This window comes from Chiloscyllium plagiosum, unplaced genomic scaffold (assembly GCF_037043375.1).
Source record: "Chiloscyllium plagiosum isolate Xiang-an unplaced genomic scaffold, Cpla_swu_hap1 HiC_scaffold_10, whole genome shotgun sequence".
Classification (NCBI taxonomy): Eukaryota; Metazoa; Chordata; class Chondrichthyes; order Orectolobiformes; family Hemiscylliidae; genus Chiloscyllium; species Chiloscyllium plagiosum.
In genome coordinates, this window is record NW_028270148.1 from 71,449,941 (window position 1) to 71,469,871 (window position 19,931).

At 40.8% G+C, this 19,931-nt stretch overlaps 1 protein-coding gene across 2 annotated transcripts in view; it reads right to left on the reverse strand.

Annotated features, from left to right (window-relative positions):
- Positions 1-19,931, reverse strand: part of LOC122552908 (ribosomal protein S6 kinase alpha-2) — a 438,338-nt gene that overhangs the window by 217,900 nt on the left and 200,507 nt on the right. The window lies entirely within an intron of this gene.

Below are 19,931 nucleotides of genomic sequence, written 5' to 3' on the forward strand. Positions count from 1 at the left end.
TTGAAATGAATGCTGTTTAATTTATCAGTCATACATCGTTCTCTGCTTTGTTCCTGCCTGCCTTGACAGTTTGACTGGCTCTAGCAAATCTCTCAGGCAGTATATTAGTCCTCTTCCAATTCAGGTGCGATCTGTCCTTCATATACAGGTCACTTCTACCCCAGAAAAGATTCCAATGATCCAAAAATGTGAATCCTTCCCTACACCAGCTCCTCAGCCATGCATTCATCTGCTCTATTCTCCTATTCTTATTCTCACTAGCTCGAGGCACCAGATATTACTATACTTAAGGGCCTACTTTTTAAATCCCTGCACAATTTCCTATATTCTGTTCTCAGGACCCTGTCCTTTTCTCTTCCTATGACATTAGTTCCAATGTATTCAATGATCTCCTGCTGATCCCTCTTCCCTTTGAGAATATTTTGCACTCTCTCTGAGTTGTCCTTGATCTTGGCACAAAGGAGGCACACACCATCCTGATGGCTCATTGTCGGCCATGGAAATGCCTGTCTGTGCTTCTGACTAGAGAGTCTCCTATCACAATCGATTGCTTGGAACCTGACGTACCCCTCATTACAGTAGAGCCAGTCTCAGTACCAGAAAGCTGGCTGTTGACGCTACATTCCCTCAAGAGTGCATCACCCCCTACATCTTCCAAAACAGCACACTTGTTTGAGGTGGGGATAGGCACAGGAGACTACTGCAGTACCTGCCTCCCTCTCCTACCTTTCCAGGAGGCAACTCATCTACCTGACTGTGTCTGCAGTTTTTCTTCCCTTCCTATAACTGCCATCCGCCACACCCCCTTGTTCCTATAAATTCCTCATTTTCTCTAACTGCCATTCAATCCAATCTATGCAATCTGATAGGATTCGTAACCAAACACCCTTGATGCACACATAACATAAGGAACATTAAAACTCTCCCTAATCTCCCACATCCAACAGGAAGAGCACATCATTCTACTAAATGCCATCTTTTCACTTAGCAATAATGTACCCAGAAAATAGCACTGTCTTCCTGTTTTAAAAACATTGCTCCCTGATAACGTACTATCTATGTTTTATATTTTTAAAATTAATCAAAAGGCAGATCTCAGTTAACAACATAATCAAGAAAATCCTACTCCACTCACTACTGTAAATTTACAATAAAAACAGTAGGCTTACACTTTAAAAAATATCCACTTAGCTGCTCCCCTGCTGAGAGCATGTCACACAGATTTCTCCAAGGTCACATGTGAATTACACTGTTTGTCTATTTTTCTTAGAACAAACCAATGTCTGGAGACACTTGTTACAAAAAGCTGAGGCAGTCAGCTGTGCACGTTCACTGCTGGATCAGACAGCTGTGCAGGTTTAATACTTGTTTGTTTCACTTCTAACGTGGCATCTGCTTCCTCTCTCTTCCTCCTTTTATTAAAGTGCTGTTGTTTTGATCTTTTTTTTCCAAAGTTCAAGAACAATGCAACAGCTTATAAAACAGTAATTCCTGTTCCAAAAATTTGAGGAAATCAACACTGAAACTACCTCAAAAAAAGAGCAGCTCTGACAGCCACAATTCTTTCCCATCCTCCATCTTGGATTATGCAGAATCCTCTTTGACCTATGAGTGAGGCAGGTTCTGGAAGCCAGGTCAGGAGGCACAATACGGCAATATTATCTTTGGGAGGCTGTCCTCTTGAGCACAGAACACCCCATGAAGCAGGTACTCCATCATTCTTTACTGCCATTTCCCCAACGTTGATGAGAAAGTCAGCCTTCACACACTCACCGGCCTTTCAATGTCTAGTCTATGATAGCAGTGAAGACAGACTGACCCTTAAGCAGCTATTAATTGGCCCATTAAGGACCTCAATACTTCTAGAATGAATGGAAACCCTAGGGCATCATACACACCTCCTGCTTTATGAAGAATTGTGGGCAAGAACATTATGGCTATTTTGCATACCTGCCAGCTGAAAACATGTCCAGCAAGGGGACATGGTGTTTTCAAGAATTTGGTGTTTAATCAGTACTTTTTAGAGTAGTATAGGGAGCACTGAAAGTCAGCACCTCATGTTAATTTAAATGATGATGACATGCAGCCCAGCACTGAACTGCATTCTTGAGTGGCTGCAGACCTCAGTAGGAGAGCGAATTTTGTATGAATGCCTTCTCAAACTAATGCTTAAAGCTCACGTCGCAATTTAAAACAAGATGGATTCTGGCTCCAGCATATACTGGAAGGTATTGTAGTAGGACTACATTGCTCACACAGAGCTTGAGGGCCTCCAGTCAAGCATTTAGAAGAGAATGTGGGCAGGTAACCACTGAAATTACCTGTGGATCTTGATACAAGATCAGGAGATGTTCAGTGATCACACTTGAGTAGTCAAGGTCAATGCATTCATTTTCAAATGGCACATCTTTACAACTGCACCAGTAACTGCAGAAACTGCTCAATTTACCAAACCCCAGCTCACTCTCTCACCAATGATCTCTGTCTATAAAGACTCAAATGTCATTTGTAGCTTCTCCCAACTGTCATTCACTCAACAATGCTATAAGCCTTACATTCACATCTTAGTTTGCAAACACTGAGGGATAGATAGGGTAGACATGATAGAATTTTTCCCTTTGGTAGAAGGATCAAAGACCGGGGGCATAGATTTAAAGTGAGGGGCAAATGGTGTAGAGGAGATGTGAGGAAAACACTTTTTGATCCAGAGGTTGGTAGCAATCTGGAACTCACTGCCTTTAAGAGTGGTAGAGACAGAAACCCTCATAACATTTGAGAAGTATTTAGATGTACACTTGCAATGCCAAGGCAGGCAAGGCTTTGGTGTGATGCTGGAAAAGCATAGCAGGTCAGGCAGCATCCAAGGAGCATGAGATCTCCTGCTCCTTGCATGCTTCCTGACCTGCTGTGCTTTTCCAGCACCACACTCTCAACTCTGATCTCCAGCATCTGCAGTCCTCACTTTCTCCTACAAGGCTATGGGCCAAGTGCTGGAAAATGGGACTAGAAAAGTTAGGTGTTTGCTTTTGACTGATACAGATTTGATGGGCTGAAGGGCCTTTTTCCTGTGCTGTGGACCTCCATGACTGTACGACATTGCCCAAACACATCATGACATACTTTCCTTCTTTTGCAAGACAAGTTTGCTCAGACTGCAGGGATTGGAAGCTAAGCTGTGGGGGCAGGCACACTACATATTCTTATCCTTACAGACGAGCTTGTGGTTTCTGTACTTTTGGCAGCTATCACAGAGGTCACAAGCTATTCCTATCTTACCCACCTTCTCATGTCACCCAGCAAATATTTTCTAATTAAGCTGTTCAGAGATGTTATGACACACCACTGGAGCAAGTGGGGCTTGAACCGAGACCTCCTGGTCCAGAGGTAGAAGACACTACCACTGCTCCTCCCCCCATCTCATCAATTTTTCAAGTTTAGAAGTGCACATTGTGTAATCATCGATTGCTTTCTTACCACCCTTTACTACAACCCTACCTATGTGCCTCCCTTCTTTCAGATACACCGGACTAGCAACAGATTGGACTTTTGTGTGAGGTTGTAAGATCAAGATAAGCAGCATGATGCTGACGATGAAGAAACTCCATATTTTGATCTCATACTTTCAGCGTTGTGATGTGGTGTCCACAAAGCTGTATGTGTACAGTAAATTGCACCTGCACTGGGAGGAAGCCCACTATTCCATGTGTACATTCTCCCCGCTACTCTCTATTCTGAGAACATAATGAACTTCCCTCTCCTGGTAGAAGCAGCTTCCATCATCTGTCCAACGCAGCTGGGGATCTTGAACTTGGAGGTGGAACAGGCATCCTACTTAAGTCTGGAAAGAGCTGCTGCGAGCAAAATCAGCTTCACAATCACTCCACATGCAATATCATTCCTTATAGACTTCACCTGTTTAACCCACTCTGAGAAACACCAAGCACTTCCCACAAACTCAAAAAGCATCAGTTAGTGCAGCAGGAGTAGCAGGAGAGGAGTGAACGAACTGGGGGCGAATGGGGGGGGGGGCGGAGAGAAGTGAATATGGGGGTGAATGGCAGAAGTGAAGTGAGTGAACCTGGGGGTGAATGGAGGAAGAGAAGTGAGTGAATCTAGGGGTGAACAGAGGGAGAGGGAGAGGAGTCAATTTAGGGTGAATGGCAGAAGAGCAGTGAGTGAACCTGGAGGTGAACGACAGGAGAAGAGCCCATGAACCTGGGGGTGAACTGTGACAGCAGGAGCTGAATCAAGAAGTGAAACTCATGAGGTGACAACAAGGTTCAAGAAGTGATATAGAGCAAGAGGATTAACTGCTTAGGAACCAGCTTGGTAAACTGAGTGAACAATACCTGGAGGAAGACAGAGTGTAAAGTCCATATTTTCGTAATTTGTAGTTTGCGAGGAATAGAGAGGGAGACAGAGACAGAGAGAGAAAGAGAGAAATCTGATCGGTTCGGTCAGAGTAAGGTTGAGAAATTGGTTCCTAGTTTATTGTTTGCCATTGTTAAAGCTCATAATTGCAGGAGAACTTGTAGAATGCTCCTCCTACAATATGTGGGAAGTCAGGGACACCTCCAGTCTCCATGGTGACCATGTATGCAAAAAGTGTGTTCAGCTGCAGCTCCTGATTGACCTCAGGAAGCAGCTGGAGCTGCAGATAGACTCGTGACAGACCATCCATAAGTTGAGAATTTTGTGGAAAGCATGTTTATTGAGCTGGTCACACAAGTAAAGGCTGCATGGACACAAAAGCATTGAGGACCACTAGGAAGACGAGTAGGTGTGGACCGGTATTGTAGGAATCCCCTGCTGCCATTTCCCTGTTAAATAGATCTGCCCTGTTGGATACTGTCAGGGCATGGTCTCTTAGGGAAAAGCAACAGCCAGGTTTTTTGGCACGATGGTTGGCTCTGCTGCTCAGCAGGGGAGGTAAAAGACTGGGAGAGTTTTAGTGGTAGAGGGCTTGATTATCCTCTATCACTAAAGCTGACAGGTGGTTCTATGATTGCCAAATGGTATGTTGCCTGTTGTTGTGGTTCTGTTCGCCGAGCTGGAAGTTTTTGTTGCAAACGTTTCGTCCCCTGGCTAGGCGACATCATCAGTGCTTGGGAGCCTCCTGCGAAGCGCTTCTTTGATGTTTCCTCCGGTGTTTATAGTGGTCTGTCCCTGCCGCTTCCGGTTATCAGTTTCAGCCGACCGCTGTAGTGGTTGGTATATTGGGTCCAGGTCGATGTGTTTGTTGATGGAGTTTGTGGATGAATGCCATGCCTCTAGGAATTCCCTGGCTGTTCTCTGTCTGGCTTGCCCTATGATAGTAGTGTTGTCCCAGTCGAATTCATGTTGCTTGTTGTCTGCGTGTGAGACTACTGCGACCCCTAGGACTCATAACGGCACACAAACCAACAGCCATGCTCAGACAACAACTCACCAGAACAAAGGACCCGATACCCAACATGAGCAAGACGAATGTAGTGTACAAAATACCATGCAAGGACTGCACTAAACACTATATAGGACAAACAGGAAGACAGCTAACAATCCGCATACATGAACATCAACTAGCCACAAAACGACACGACCAGCTATCCTTAGTAGCCACACACGCAGACAACAAGCAACATGAATTCGACTGGGACAACACTACTATCATAGGGCAAGCCAGACAGAGAACAGCCAGGGAATTCCTAGAGGCATGGCATTCATCCACAAACTCCATCAACAAACACATCGACCTGGACCCAATATACCAACCACTACAGCGGACGGCTGAAACTGACAACCGGAAGCAGCAGGGACAGACCACTATAAACACCGGAGGAAACATCAAAGAAGCACTTCGCAGGAGGCTCCCAAGCACTGATGATGTCACCTAGCCAAGGGACGAAACGTTTGCAACAAAAACTTCCAGCTCGGCGAACAGAACCACAACAACGAGCACCCGAGCTACAAATCTTCGCACAAACTTTGAACACTTACGGTATGTTGCCTCCGTGGTGCCAGGGTTAGGGATGACTCAAAGCAGCTGCAGGGCATTTTGAAGGTGGAGGCGCAGCTGTCTGCAGTCATGGTTCATGTCAACATTAACAACATGGGTAAAAAAAAAATCTTCTGCAGCAGGAGTTTTGAGAGTTAGTGAGTAGATTAAAGACGAAGATAACAAAGGTTGTAATCGCTGGATTAATTCTGGTGCCATGCGCAACTGAGTCTCAGAATAGGAAAACAGGTCAGATGAAAGCATGGCTAAAGGAATGGTGAAACAGGGAGGCTTTTTGATTTTTGATCTTTGGGAGAGACTCTGGGGTAGGTGGGACATGGTACAAGCTGGACGGGTTGCACCTGAACCAGAATGGACCCAATATCCTTGATGGGAGGCTTGTTAAGCTGTTCAGGAACTTTTAAACTGATTTGGCAGCGGAATCAAGCACAGAGTAGATGTGAAGTCAGCAGCAATGGTCAATCATTTTTGGAAGGGATGACAGGAACTCCAGTAGGTGGAGAATGGGCAGCATGAGACACACGGGAGATCTGGAAAGTTAAATTTTATCTATTTTAATGAAAGGTAAATTTTACCAATTTTAATTCAAGGAGCCGGACTGGTAAGGCAGTTGAACTTAGAACATTGATACATGATATGACATTGTGCAATCACTGAGACATTGGTCCAAGGCAGGACAGGAGTAGCAGCTCAACATCCCTGGTACAGAGGTTTCAGGCAGGATGGGAGGGAAATCAGACAAGAATGGGCATTGCATTATTGATAAAGGAAACCATCACTGCAGTAATGATGGAGTATCTTCTAGAAGGGTCTTCAAATGAGATCATCCGAGTAGAGCTGAGAAATAAAAAAGGGGCGATTACTTTGCTGGGATTAAACAACAGGCCTCGCAACAGTCAGGGGGAGATAGAGGAGCAACATATCGGCAAATCGCAGAAAGGTGTGAAAGAAATGAGATTGTAGTTGTAGGGGACTTCAACTTTCCTAACATTAACTGGAATCGTCTCAGTGTGAAAGGATCAGACAGGTTAGAATATTAAAAGTACATTCAGCAGAGACTTTTTGTGCCAGCATGTAGATAGCTCTATTAGAGATAGGGCAGTGCTTGACCCAACTGAGGGATTGAAACCGGTCAAGTTTGAGTGGGTGAACATTTTGGAGATAGTATCATAACTCTGGAAGTTTCAAAGTTGTTATGGAGAGGGATAAGGATAGTGCAGAAGTTAAATGTCTGAATTGAAGGAGAGCCAATTTCAATACCATTAGACAGGATCTGGCAAACATAGTCTGGGAGCAGTTACTTGCAAGCAAGTATACATTTGGAAAAGTATTATTGTGGAATTCAGAGCTGGTGTGTTCCTCAAAGAATGAAGGGCAAGAGCAGCAAGTCCAGGGAACTCTAGATGTCCAGGGATATTGACAGTTTTGTAAAGAAAAATAAGGAAGCACATATTAGGAACATTAAAAACAAAGGAGAGCCTTCAAAAATATAGAGAGTGCAGGCGGTTGCTTAAAAAGGAAATTAGGAGAGCAAAGTGATGCTACAAAATATCTTTGGCAGATGAGATCAAGAAAAACCCCAAGGCTTTTTATAAATATATTAAGAGTAAGAGGATTATCAGAGAAAGAGTGAAACCCATTAGAAACCAAAGGGGCAACTTGTGCATGGAGCCAATGGACATGGGTGAGATCCTAATTTAATATTTCTTATCTATCTTCACAGAGGGGAAAGATACTGTAGCTGGGATAGCGGGGTTCCAGAACACGTTAAGATTAATAAGGAGGAGGTATTATGTATTTTAGTAGGCATACAGGTGCGCAAATCCCCAGGGTCCGATGAGATGTATCCCAGGCTGCTATGGGAGGCAAGGGAGGAGATTGCTGGCAGAGAACTTTAGTACTTTGCTGGCTGCAGGTGAAGTGCCAGATGAATGGACGATAGCTAATATAACTCCTTTATTCAAGAAAGGCAGCAGAGATAAGTCAAACAATTACAGACTGGTTAGTCTGATGTCAGTGGCAGGGAAATGATTACAAAAAGGTTCTGAAGGACAAGATTAACCAATACTTGGAAAGACAGGGATTGATCAAAAGTAGTCAGCACGGATTTGTTAGAGGGCAATCCAATTTAATTGAATTGTTCTGAAAATGTATGTAAATAAATTACTGGCAGTAGTGCAGTTGATACAGCTTACATGGACTTCAGTAAGGCCTTTTACAAGGTCCCACATGGAAGGTTGGTCCAGAGTTAATAGCCCAGGGGATCCAAGGCAAATTGGCAAACTGAATCCAAAATTGGCTTAAAAATGGAGGCAAAGAGTGATGTAGAGGGTTGTTTTCATAATTGGAAACCTGAGATCAGTGTACCACAGGGTTTAGTACTAGGACTCTTGCTGTTTGTTATTTACATTAATGACTTGAACATGAATGCAGAAAGTATAATTAGTAAGTTTGCAGATGATATGAAAATTGGTGGTGTTGATATTGAGAAGCATGGCCTCAGGCTATAATCTGATATTGATCAGCTGGTTACTGGGCAGAGCAATGGCAATGGAAGTTAATCTCAGTAAGTGCAAAGTGATGCATTTTGGGAGGTCTAATAAAGGAAAGACATACACAATCAATGGTTGTTCTTTGGAAGTACTAAGGCAAAAACAGAACTTAGTGTACAAATCGAAAGATCTCTGAAGGCGTTGGCACCATTGGACAGCTTGGTGAATAAGGCATATGGGATGCTTGCCTTCATTAGCCAGGGCATAGAATAATGGAACAAGAAAGACTTGTTAACAAATTTAGAAAACATTGGTGAGACCACAGATACAATACTGTGTGTAGTTCTGGTCGCCACACTATTAGAAGGACATGATTTCACTGGAGAGGGTGCAGAAGAGATCTACCAAGATGTTGCCTGGGATGAAAGGTCTCAGTTATGATGACAGTCTGGATGAGCTAGAGCAGAGGAGGCTGAGATGGATTTAGTGGAGGTATATAAAATTTTGAGGGGCATTGACAGAGTGGATCATGAGAATCTTCCCCATGGCTAAGACCATGGCATAAATTTAAGATGAGGAGGAAGTTGTTTCGAGGAGAATTAAGAAATATTTTTTCTCAATCAGAAGGTGGTATGGAACATGTTGCCTGAGAGGGTGGTTGAGACAGATACTGTTGCACATTTAAAAATAATCTGAATGTGTACTGAAAATGTCAGTTCATAGTAGGCAATGGACGAAGTGCAGGTAAATGAGATTAATCTAGTTTGGTGTTTGTTGGTCAGCATAGACATGGTGGGCTGAAGGGCCTGTTTCTTTGCTGTATGAGCCTCTGACTCTCTAAAGGTAATCAGCAACTAAACTGCAATTTGATGATCCCTTTAAATAGTAAATAGTTCTGGGAACAGGCTCGAAGGATGAAATTGTTTACTCATGTTCCTTTTTCCTTTGAGTTCTTCCTGCTGCTGAATGGATTTTCAGTTGTGTGTATTTAAGAGAGAGATTTAGCTGGAGCAGTAAGGTCATAAATGATAATGCCGATTGATGTCGTAAACTGCTGTGTATATTGCAGATGAGCCCATTCTAATGGCTTCACTAAAATTATGATCAGCATGGTCACATAAAAAATGTATCCAAAGGTGCATGAACACCATTTTGCTACTGAATAGCACTTATTGCTCTGAAACTACTGGCACTATTTTTCCTGAACTTTACATTTTGATTTTTCTTTCTCATATTAATCTCCTCTCGCAATTTCTTTTGTTCCTTTAATATATTTCATTGCCTTACCTAAATCATATTTTCAAAATAATTGCATGCATAGCCTGATTCCCTGAGAATATTTATCAGGAATTTGATGCAATAGCATGCAATTTACCTACCATATAAATCAATCATTAGATAATTGTATCCAGTAGCCACACAAATATCTGATATGAATTTCTGGTGGCAAAAGCCTCACGAGAAATGTAAAAATCCCTCTTTTATGTTATCTGATCTTTCCTGTTTCTCATTTAAGATGGTAACCAATCATTTGACTGACAGTATTAATTTGTTCTATATGACTGCTTCTACCATTGATTTTCCTTCTTTGCTTGTTACTCTCACCCTCATTAATTTCTCCGAAATAATTGCCACTTGCTTTCCCAATGGATTTTCCTTTCTCTTCTGTTGAACTTTCCTCAGTGAGTATCACTCTCCATTTTGCTAATTTCTCCTCGATGAATGCTACTCTCATCTGTTTACGCCCTTGTTACACCCTCCCAGTGTTACTCTCTTTCCTGCCAAGTGTCTCTCTCTCTCTGACTGCTGCTACTATTAACTTGTTCTCTGTGAGTTCTTATCACTCTCCCACTTGTTTTCAAATGTACTAAACTCTACTAAATGTCTTCTTTCTTCTCAGTCTGATTCCCAAAATGTTAACATCCCTTTTCTCCTTGTTCATGCAAACCGGCTGTAGTCCATTTGCACAAGTGGACTCAGAAAATAGTTATAAGCTATACACCATTCCTTGTTTCCATATTAATCCTTAGCCATGATTAACCTTTACCTATTGCACTCATCTGGCACCCAATATGAATATAATACAGTATGTACAGCATCAGTGATACCCTTCTTGCTGATATGTATTTAAAAAGAAGGTTGGTGGATAATGCCTTTTGGAAAAAAAGAGTGAGAGGAGGGAGAAACGAAGCAAAAGTGTGTGCTGATTGTGGCAGAACCATCATGTCAATCCAATCACACTCTATTTTTGTTTGAGTGCTGATCTGTACCTGCCATAAAGCTCGCCAAATAGATGAAAAATAACACAAATCAGCCCTGTGTACTTGCTCATTGAGGTTTGCTTTAGGGTGTAACAGTTGAAACTGAGATGATTCTGAAAAGAACATTTGTGGCGTCATTTCAAGTCACAGTTCCATTTTTGTCTCGCGGCCCACTCCAGACTATGTTTCTTCCAAGATCAAGATATCATTTTCAGGGTGTATATTGTAAAGAATAGCACACTCATTTGTTGCAGTTCATTGAAGTTCATTCCATTTTTCAGCTCTATGCAAAGACTAAAAATGAGTCATCTTTGAGTGAAAATGTGAAATATACAATAACAAATTTAACAACACTCCCAGACAGTTAATGCTGTAATCCTGTTCCACCCTATCACATTGAGAAACATACAAAGTAAATGAATGAAGTAAAGTTGTATTTTGTATAGGATGTCAAACTACTCTAGCCCACAATAAACACACCCATTGTGCAGCAGTTGTCAAATTAATTCTTTCTTGTAGTAACTACGCACAGAGATGGTCCAACAACAATAAGGTGCTTGCAGCGATCTAAATGAATTCATTTTCATCTCCATGCCAAGAAGTGCAAAAATTGACAACTTCCAAAACATACTGCCAACATGGAGCAGCACACAAGAATAAATAACTAATGTGGATATATGTTACATCATTAGGGAGCTGTGTCACCAACAATTTGTAGCTACAATCCTCAGTGCCAACAAACCTTGTGTAAGGCAGCAGATGGGATGGAGGAGTGAACTCTTGGTGGTACCACAGGGCTGTTGTGACTTTTATTAGAAAGTTTATTCTGGACAATTAGGAAAAATGAGATCACACTGCCTAAACAGTTAAGAAAAACCACAGTAAACATGAACTAACATTAAACATTGGTCTACAATCTTATTAGCTGCTTGTATAAAGCAGTTCCAATTTGCAAATTAATTATTTTCTATTAGAACATTGCCTCCCTTTGCTTTTACAACAAATTATTTATATATGGTTTCTCCAATTTAAGATTTAAAAAAGGCTTTTATTAATGCTAAAAATTTAAATACAGTGGATTAGACAATGGGAAGAATTTATTGCCAGGAAGGCGAGTGACTGCCCAGAGATTGGCACTTAATTTAGCAGATCTTCCCAAGAGGATGTGACACTGGGTTCTCCAGCCAGTAGGCAAGAGCCTTGTCACCTACAATGGGACCTTTGTCCAAATCCAGCTCCAACAAAAGGGCTAACAGCAACAGTTCATCACGCAAGGGACTTAGATAGTGTTAGCCCAACTTTTAGTACAGATGAGCCTCAACTAATTGGTGATTTGACTTGAAAGACCACAAGATGGAAAGAAAAATGGAAAATGCCACACTTGTACAATAAAAGCAAGCTCCTCTTCTAAGGTTTGGGATGGTTGAGGAACTTTACTATATATTTAAATATTGTTCTGTATGTGATCTCAGAATCAACAAGACTGACTGTGGATGATTGAAATTTCTATTTCCCATACAAACAAATCCCATCTTCCTCAGCAGAAGTTCCACAAATGTAATTATATTGTACATTTAATGTAAACAAACATTTGAAGGTATTTCATGGATAGACAATTAAACAAAAACTGACATCTGACAAAATTGGTGAGGTGAAGGTGATGTTGGATGTTACATAACCTGCCTGATCTAGAATCTGTCCAAAAGTACAACCTCTCCTCCTTTCTCATTAAAGAATGGGAACCATTTTTTAATAACATGTATAAAGATGCAAATGCACAATTGTCTCCATACATTCAGATAGTACTATGGCAAATATATAACATTACCTAAAATTATCTTTATACATTTATCACAACCTGATAATATAGTTTCAACTTGCAACCTGCTATTTGTCATTGATGGTGGATGTGTATCATTTGTTGTAAATGTGTGGTTGTTGTTAGGCATCATATATTTTGAGTATCCATGTAATAATTCTGCGTGATGGGTGGTTGATCATGTACAGTTCTGTTCCGTTGTTTATTCCGTCACAGGTCTCAACTGTTGCTCATTACCATGTCAAACAACCTAGGCATGAGATAATCAGTACTGTTTTGGTGGGTGAGACCAATCACACTTCACACAATATTTGGATGTTTCATTGAATCAGTTGAGAGCTGAAATAGCTGTTCCAGAGATGAGCACTGGGTCAGTTTCCTGAGTACATCTCATTTGCACTTGCATCAGTGCCAATCTTGGCATAGGCTATATATTGCACATTTCTTTGGGGTATATCACTTGGTCAGAAATATAGATATCAGGTCTTCTGATGGTATCCATGAGGAATTTCAAATTTACTACATGCACTGTCTGATAAAAGTATGGAAGCTGCAATGTTGTTAGATTTGTTGATATGCTTGCATGACAATGATGTATTTGGAAGCTTCTTTTGCATTGTTCTTTGGTTGTCTACATGCTTATGTGAAGCATGGTGTCGCACTTTGGGTTTCTCTGGGTGATTGGGCTTCCTACACATCTTAGCCTAATGTTTTCTTGTAGAACAGATCTTTACACCATGAAATACCAGACTGTGTCTTGGTGGATGAGACCACTCACGCCTCATATAATATTTGGATGTTCCATTGAAACAATTGTTCCACAGGTAAACACTTGCAGATGGAAGTGATCTGTCACAATTGCTTTGAACTTGTGTCTATTGTCTAGCAGTGCATCAGTGGCATATTACTTAGATTATCTTTTGGGAAGACTTGCTGTGTGTTGAAGTAAAGGCCAGTTCCCTAGCCTTTCAGCTAATTTAGCTGTCTTGAAACTACATTCTTAACCTTTGCCCCAACATCTGCCTACAAATCGGTCAATTGTTTCAACAGGCTGTTGGCTCTATGCCACGAAGTGAAGCCTGTATATCCTGAAGTTGACTTGAACTTTGAAATGATCTTTGAAAATCTGAAAAATCTAGTCAGGATAATCAATGTCATTTTCTTCACCCTTCAGTCCAAAGCAATAAGAGGTTTGACCACCCGTCAATCATCATCAGTTATCCGCTGATCAATAAAAATTAATTCTTTCTTTGACCAACTTATAACAATATATCCAAGTATGCTAATCCATGATTAAATGTTTGTTTTCCATTTTCTTTTGTGGTTCATGTTATTTAAAATATCATTGTAAGAATCACAAATTGTGCTTGTCCATACTTTTATTGACTTCTGTACCTTTTTATTTCATGTTGCTGCTATTAAGAATTGAAGGCCTTGAATATCAGGTTTTGGCCTGTAGATATCTTTAATACCAAAAATGCAATGTTAACATCCATAAGCATTTTTAAAAAAATTGAAATAAGAAAATGGTGGCAATCACCAAAGTCTGGACAGTCTTATGACTTGTTAATGAAGAAAGTGCCCATTTTAGTGTTTTTTTTAATGCTGTGTTTTCTTCTAGGAACACTTTGGAGCTATTCTTTCAGATCCATTTAAAAGTCTATTTGTTTTTAATCAGTTCAACAGCTTTTTGTGTTTTTTCTTCTTCTTAAAATGAGAGAGGATTAGATTGTTCATAGTTCTTCAATATACATTTGTAGCTTTTATTCTGTATTTGTTAACTTCAGCCCTACACTCAGACAGATTGATGGATGACTGAAAGGAAAAAGATGACTTTTTACAACTGCTATTCTGCTGCCATTTTTCAACCTTTAGTGTGCACCTACTGCCTCTAAATTGCTGTCATGATTATCATTAATGCCCACTTGCTGCCACCATGATCCTGTTTTGTGTTTTACGATGTACTAGTCCATGTAACATATGCCACATGTAGTCAGGTTCTTCTTGAGTCAAGTATCTGAAGTTTGTTTTTATCAGTAATGGTTTTCAAGCTTACACGATGGCAGAATCACACACCCAGTTGCAATCTGTGCTTGCCTGATGTTATTGTACGGAGAAAGTGAGGACTGCAGATGCTGGAGATCAGAGCTGAAAATGTGTTCCTGGAAAAACGCAGCAGGTCAGGCAGCATCCAAGGAACAGGAGAATCGATGTTTCAGGAAGCCCTGAGGAAGGGCTTATGCCCGAAACGTCGATTCTCCTGCTCCTTGGATGCTGCCTGACCTGTTGCGCTTTTCCAGCAACACATTTTCAGCTCTGATGTTATTGTACATATACACATAATTGACTGTCTACACTGACTCAATTACACAGAAAGAATGACTGAAGGCATGCACTATTAAACTACAATGTCACATGTTGTAAGGTCATGTAACTCTTAAGGGCACAGAATTATCATATCTGGAATCTGTGCCATAATACAACAATGGCAGAGGACTAATGGTTTGCAAATGTTACATTCAATTTCACAAAGGAGGGGATGCATAAATTGGGTGGCATGGTGGCTTAGTGGCTAGTACTGCTGCCTCACAGCACCAGGGGCCCATGTTCAAATCCACCTTTGGATGACTGTCTGTGTGAAGTTTACATGTTCTCGCTGGGTGCTCTGGTTTCCTCTTTCAGTCCAAATGATGTGCAGATTAGGTGGATTAGCCATGGTAAATTGCCCGCAGTGCCAAAGATGTGCAGACTAGATGCATTAACCATAAGGAAATTACATAGATAGAGGAGGGAGTAGGATGCTGTACAGAGGGTTGGTGTGGACTTGGGCTGAATGGTCTGCTTCGACACTGTAGGATTGATATGATAAACCTTGTAACAACAGACCAGTTAGTTTCACTGAGCGAAACTACAAAAGACCATTGACCAAGGACAAAATGTATTCTCACTTGAAGAAACATTGTTTGATCAAAGATGAGCTAGTATGGATTTAATAAGGCACATTAAGTCTAATTAACCTGTATTTGAGTACTTTGATGAAGCAGTATAAATCATTTGTAAAGGTGCTGCAATGGAGGTTGCATTGGCCTACTTTCAAAAGATAGTTAATAAAATATCTTACAACAGATCTCTTCAGATAATAAGAGCAAAGTGTATTCAATGTAATAACTTAAGTACAACACTAGCTGCGAGATAAGAGATTAATGCAATGTATGACTTTCTGACAGGAGAAAAGAATGCAGTGGAGTCTCCTGGAAATTGGTATTGGCACCATTCGTTTTTGTTATATATAAATTACCTGAAAATGAGCATAGGAAGTAGAAATTCAAAGTTTATGGCTCATGAGATTACAATTGTTCTCTTTCGAGAAGAGAAAGTTCTGAGGAGAGCAAAGAGAAAAACTAGGGGCTGTTGGTGCAGCCGGTTTGGGGAACAATTTTCCTTGTCAAATACCTTAGTATCCAGAACTCATTAAGTTAAAATCATTTACTGAAGAATTAGAACGAAATGGGGAGCAGTTCCTTCACACAAGGGATTGTTACGATCTGAAGTGGTGATGGAATCAAATTAGATTCCACAGGAACTGCTAAAGTTACACTATTAATAAAATGCTATTTCCTGTTTAAGTTATAACTTTTGTATTTGACATCTGTTACTCTTAAGGTCTGGTTAGGAACAGTTGGCAAAATTTAAGGGTCACTGAATATTTCAGTTTCATTGTGTTGGGAATCCAGTGATAGCCAGGCTGATTTAATTTGGCTTGCTGTCCCAACCTCATAACATTTTGTGTTGTAAAATAAGTTATATCAGTAATTTAATCAAATATCTCACCTACTCTTAAAAATTCACATGATTTAAACTTCACTCACTAACTCAATCAGTCCACAGGCCCAAAGTTTGTTGTGAAAAAAAGTCTTGCTACATAATTTCCAACCATTTTCTTATTTAACTCTAACCCAAGTTCACCTAATGACCTTCATTGCACTAGAATTTAATTATGGTCAGCAATAGCTTCTTCCATTGTGTCTCTGCATAAACTAGCATATCATATTACATAACTTTAACTTTAGGAAGATCAGTAACCATCTCAGGTTGTCTGTGTTGGTGTTTTTCTGGAGCAGTGGATATGTCAAACTGCACGCTAAACCATCTGTATCTCCTGAAATGCATCCAAAATGTGGTTAGAAAACTGTTCTTTCATCCAACTTCACCTGCCAGTAAAACCATCTTTTACATCTGGCATAGTGAAGATTTTTGCAAGTTGTGACAAAATTCCTTTGATGATTGCTATGGGGTAATGAGATTTCATCAAAGCATATTCTCAGCTTTCCAGAATATTTCACTGTTACCTTGCTGCAGGTCCATTCTGTAGGAGTTATAACTTTTTTGATTGCTCCTTTCTTTTCCAGCTCTCATATCTTGTCTTTCAGCTGGAGCTTTCCTCGGCAAATGCTGAGGTTTTATATTCTCATCTACTTTGAGAAGTTATGCTCCTGGAAGATGTCCTAATCTGGTTAACCTATCATTTTACCCCTCTAGGATCTGTTCCATGATCAATGATGTAGTGCACTGTAACTTGTTACAACTCTCTTGTCACATTCATGGCTAACTACCCAAGCTTTAGACTTGTCCTGGCTGAGATGAGTGACATTTGCTTTCCATCTGTGATTTGGAAATCCAGATCCTTGTTCATGTCATTGCATTGGATTCACAGGACAATCTGTCCTCTCGGCGCATGTGTGGTGATATCATTGTTGTATGGTGTGGAGTAATTCATTAGAAACTTCAGCCAATATCACTCCAGTGACCACATGAACCTGCTTACTGTATTTCCTTCTAGGCATACCCCTGTATGCACGTAATTCATCAGAAAACTCTGCTTTCTCCACACTAGATATGCCTTCCTCATCTTTCTACAATGACCTCTGCAGTATTTGCATCTTGTCGTTTATTATTGTTCTGCCTTTTGTATCTGAACAAGCTGTCAGCGCAATGCAAGACCTGGTCAATTCTATCATGTTCTGTGCTGTATTGTTCTATGTTCTATGAATATGCGAAGCTGTTTAGGCCCAGCTCAATAAATCTATTGCTATTTCATAATTCTACCACTGTGCTGAAAGAAATATCAGTTTTGCTTCGTATCTCCTGTCCTTTGCAGTTGGTAGGGGTAAAGCAGCAGCTATTTTGTTTGAACGAATGTTTTGACTGTGGCTTGCTTCATTGATCTTTGATTTTATTTGTGCTACAGACAGCTCACAGCTCTGCATGTATCTGTGTCTCCCTATCAGTAGCTCTGCTTTCTTACAGCTCAGCAACACTCACTTCAGTGCCTATTCTGACGTCATGTTTCACTGTGTTCAACACAAGGACTTTATTGAAGTAAAGATATCTGCCAACAGTCCATGTGCCCCATGATAGAGGTCACATGGCTACAACAAACTAGGAGGAGCATTTGTACATGATTGCATTTTAACCCAAACAACTTCTACCTCACGTACCTAATAACCTACCCACGTATCCACCTATCCGGCCTACCCACTTTCTCACCCTACCCACTTACCCAACTACCAACTTTCCCACCTATCCATTCATTCACTCAGCCACTCACCAACATTCTCACCAGACATCTAAATTTACTAAATGTCAGCTAGTGCTGTAAAAGGGGGGTATTTCCTATCTTTCTCCGACTCTATTCCATTCTTACAAAGATCCTCCTGCATAATTCTGTGACAGATCCTGGAAGCAATATGAAACATGATTGGATCCTGAGAATTTTATTTGGAGCAGCAATCTGCTCATTGTTTGTTGCTGTGGTGGGGGGAGGGGGTGTGGTGTGGGGAGGGGGTGTGGTGTGGTGGGGTTGATCTACAGGAAATTAGCGCTCCCTCTGCTGACTGAAAAGCAAAATTGTAGGCCCACCTGGATCAGACGGACTGCAACAGTTCAAGAAGGTGACTAAAATATTGGCTGCCAATTCCTCCAGCAAAAAAAAGATAAAGCTCTCTAACATAAATGCAAAAGCCCATCGGCTTGAGCTGAGATAACTAACCTCAGCCATCTGTGCTAATTCCTTGATATAATTGTCCAATATATCCAACATTTCAGTTTATTCTGCATAATCTTGCAAGTTAGTCCTCTTTAAGCACACAGCTAATTTTTTAGTCATGTGATGTCACCATTTACCTTCCAGGATTTTATGAGGTGGGGAATGGTAAGACTACATGCCGCACATGATCAATTTAACGGCCATTTAGCTATGAAGCGGGAAATCAGGAAAGCAAAAATTGGACATGAGATTAATTGACAAATGGAGTTAAGGGGAATCCAAACAGATTCTAAAAATACATGAAGGGAAAAGAGTAATTTGGGAGAGAATAGAGCATCTTTAAAGATCAAGAAGGCTGTCTATGTGTAGAGCCACAGGAGATGAGTGAGATATAAAGAGCATTCCGCATGAGTATCTATTGTGGAGATAGATATGGAAGCTAGAGAACTTGGAGAAATAAATACTGATATCTTGAAAACAGTTCATATTATAGAAGAGGGGGGTGCTAGCTGTCTTAAAATACATAAAGGTAGATAAAGCCTGGCACCGGTGTATTCCAGAGATTTGCGGGAGGCTAGGGAAGAGATTGCTGGACCCCTTGCTGAAATATTGTTATCATCAGTAGTCATGGGTGAGGTGCAGGATAACTGGAGGTTGGCTAAAGTCGTGCCGTTATTTAAGAAAGGCCATATGAAAAGACTAGGGAACTATAGACCAGTCAGCCTAATGTCAGTGATGGGTAAGTTGTTGGAGGGGGTTCTGAGGGATAGGATTTACATACATTGGGAAAGGCAAGGAGTGATTGGGGAGAGTCAACATGACTTTGTGTGTGGGAAATCGTGTCTCACTAACTTAATTTAATTTTTGGAAGAAACTTCTGAGTATTCCAAAATGGAGGTTGGGAAAAATTGTGGCTGTAAGATCTGCTCCTTTCTTAGGGTATTTTAGGTGCTGGAGGTGATTTCCTCGAATTCCAGGAGTAGTAATTATTGTTTCATAAGCTGTTGCATTGCTTTGGAAATTTGGGGGAAAAGAGAACAAAATAATAACACTTTAAAAGGAGAAAGAGAACAAAGGCAGGGACCACATGATCAGTGTGTGTGTGTGTGTGTGAGAGAGAGAGAGAGAGAAAAAGAAACCTACATTGCTGACACATCAGTGAATCTGCACAGCTACTGCCTTTGCTGTTTGAGCTCCAAGTATTTCTGGATGTCTGGACATCAGAGTGCATCTGAGAAAAATGAATAAACAGTGAAATTCACAGCTGATCTTGGAGGAACCTGTGTGGGAGAGCTTACAGCATGGGAACAGTTAAGTG